The sequence below is a fragment of the Eurytemora carolleeae genome, unplaced genomic scaffold, assembly GCF_000591075.1.
Source record: "Eurytemora carolleeae unplaced genomic scaffold, Eaff_2.0 scaffold943, whole genome shotgun sequence".
Classification (NCBI taxonomy): Eukaryota; Metazoa; Arthropoda; class Copepoda; order Calanoida; family Temoridae; genus Eurytemora; species Eurytemora carolleeae.
In genome coordinates this window covers 83,329-86,706 of record NW_019396842.1, presented here as the reverse complement: position 1 = coordinate 86,706, position 3,378 = coordinate 83,329, and positions in this window count along the sequence as shown.

Below are 3,378 nucleotides of genomic sequence, written 5' to 3'. Positions count from 1 at the left end.
AAAGTTGTAAAAAAACAGTAGATTGTAATAAAAATAATTGAAAGACAAATGATAGAAAGACAAATTCCATAGCGCCTAATTTTATATGCAAATAGGTGTAAATTTGTTGAATGATAGCGCTCATAATAATGATACTTATAAATGTTCCTTCTAATTAGTTTTATTTATCTAGGCTGAGCTGACAGATGCAGAAAAACACGAGAACAGACTGAAATCTTGGGAGAACGTAAGTTTAATATCTCAACTTCTATAAATATAATTTTCTTGTCTGTTTGTAAAAAAAACGTCAAAAATTTAGCATGGCTTACTCACAAGACACCTTTTGGGAAGGTTAATGGTCTGTCAAAGTTGAACAATTTTGCCCGGAAGAAAAGGCCGATAATCATCAATGTAAAAATACACCAATTTAAATAGAAAAATCTGTCAAAATTTGAGAATGATTGAAAAGGACTACTTTCAAAGCTAAAGTAAAAGTTGAAAATTTCAATATTAAAGGGGGCGTGAAGCGCCCTAAAGCATAGTTTCTTCAAATTGTTTTATTTTGAAGATGATTGATTTTAACAAAAAATAATTCATTTTTCAAAGGTACAGATGTTTTGATGTTTTTGATGTTTTTATAATTACAAAGTGGAGTCAAACCTTACTTAACCCTATTTATATTGGCCTATTCGTTGCACCAAAGTACCCAACCTAAATTCTGTTTATTAAAATCTTTTCGAGAGCCGACGTTCAAAGGTTCTTGAAAATTTCTTTTTTTTCTGATTGAAATCGCATAGATAAATCTCGAAAACAAACATTGTTCTCTAGAAAGACAGTACTATATCTTTTAGAATTGTATAAATCTGATTCCAGGATCCCTGAAGGAAGATAACAAATTGTTTCGTAACAAATCATTATTTTGAAAATTTATAAACAATAAACATATTCAAAAAGTAATACCAAAATCTCAGTTTGTGTTCATCTATTTCTTCTTAATCAATAATTAATTTTGCTTAATATCTATTTTTTCTTATTAATAACTTTTTTTATTGTCTGACTAAGATTAACTCAATGTTATAGTCATGTGAAGATTTGGTTTGTTTACATCCAATAAACGACAAAACTTATCCGCCACTTATATTTTGTATACATGATCCCCGGCAAGGTTTCTGAATTTTAGCTGGTCAAAGCTCCAAGTATTTTGTTAGGTAAAAGGTTGATCACAAATTTGTTTAACAAAGCTACAACATTGTTTTAAATCCTCGAAATTTTTTCTTACAACATGCAAATAAAATGACCGCTTGAAGTAAATATATTAACTTTTGTAAAATCTTGAACCTGCAGAGTGGTGTTGGTTTTAGGACTATACAAGTGACTAAAACATGAGAAAATCTCTGGAAACTATCACAAATCAACTCTAAAAAGATTTGTCGAAGGAAGCTATCAGATTTCTCGGTAAATTATTATTTTTACTAATAATTTCAAGTTTACGTCTGGTGGGGCAAATATAAAAATATATAAAGTAAATTTACGTTCGGGATATATTACTAAAACAAAATTAAGTAAATTCATATTTTAATATAAATTTGGCTTGTCTGTCTGTCTGTCTGTTTGTCTGTTTGTTTGTATCCAATAAACGTCAAAACGGCTGAACCGATCGGGCCCAAATTTTTTGTGGGACATAATTAGATTACTGTAAAATTTTTACCTTTTTTGCTGTCGTTATATGATAATTTAAAAAAAAAAAATTCAGAAAACGTATCCACCCCAAAGTAGGAGTTTTGAACGTCGAATTTGCGCTCAAACTCAGGATTTACAGATCTTTAAAAAGTTTATTATGTCTCAAGTGAATCCGAAAGAAGCTTTCCACAACACTGCATACTCAGTTCAACAACCTTACATAGCCGGTCACTCCCTTTAAGCGGAGAAAGGTTTAAGTATAGAATGCTGATAGGCAATGTGTACAGAGGAATTGTAAAGTCCCCTCAAAATTTGATGACAAAGGTTAACATGATATAAAAAAGAGAGGGATTATTGTATACATTATTTTGATTATGAATCAAAATTTAAAGAATAGTTTTGGCATTTTTCCATGGTTCCTAATGGAACTGTAGACGTAATATTTTGTTCGTAATTATAAGCTTTACAATATTACAACAAATTATGAGTAAGATATCCATATTTTTAACTTTTAAAGTAACTGGCAAAATAGGACAGAATTTAATCACTAGAAAAACGACAGTATCTTCCACAGATCAGTTTAAAATAAATGCAATTTTTACTAAATCTTCATTTTACTACTTTATTTCACGATATCAAAAATATAACGCAATGAACACAAAATGAATACTTTATTGAATAAAATATAAATAAAAATCATAAAGTTATATCAACACAACGACACGGTAGGATTCATTGTCGTTACGAACCGCTCCTTCTCCACTTACCCCACCTCCTCTTCCTCTCATCTTCCACCCCTTCCCTCCCATTAAACATTTTTACATCTTAGATTCAAATCATTAAATTNGAAAAATAGAGATGGAACGTTTCTTGAAAAATATCTATATTTTCATAGGATTGATACATATTGTATAATAAATTTGATATCAAATATATATTTACACTGAAGGCAGTATTGATTAAAGCTTTTTTAATGAAACTTTTTTAGTTAAGGCCAAAAGTGAGATTTTAAAGAATTTTTTTCTATACGATGTAATTATACTTATATGGAATACATTCATAATTTCAAGTGACCCTACATTTAAAAAGTGTACCTTTGAAACCTTCATTTCTCCATTGTTTCTGAATCAAGAAATGCGCGAGTCATTTTGTAGAGAAACCACAAATAAAAATATTCAGTTTTCAAAATGGGAAGATTGCTAGAATACCCTTCTCTTGGCGTGTAAGCATACTGCTATGGATGCATTTTAATAAGTATTTCGCCATAGAGGTTAATGTGCCTGAAGAATGCTGTAAGGAAACAGGAGCTGATTTTTTGCTTTTACAAAAAAATCAGCTCAAACAACAAAATCTATGAATATAAGCTTTATAGTTTAGTGTCAAACATGAAAATTTTTCCGAAAGAAAACCTTGCAATACAGATACAGAACACAGCATGAGAAATGTATTTGAAACATATTCCTACCTGATTCCGCCTGTATGCAAGTACACCCTTCATTCATTCAGTATTTGATAAACCAATGGCGAACACAAAAGTCCAGAACTATTTAACCAACATCTTCGCCATCGGCACATATAATCGGTAAAAATGTTTTCTGGACTCACCTTTACTCTTTATGTATTACTCTAATATATTTACTCAGAAAGTTAATTACATTTAAACTCTATTAACACTAAAATGTATTTCAACACATCTGTAGAGAATCTATTTTCAGAAAA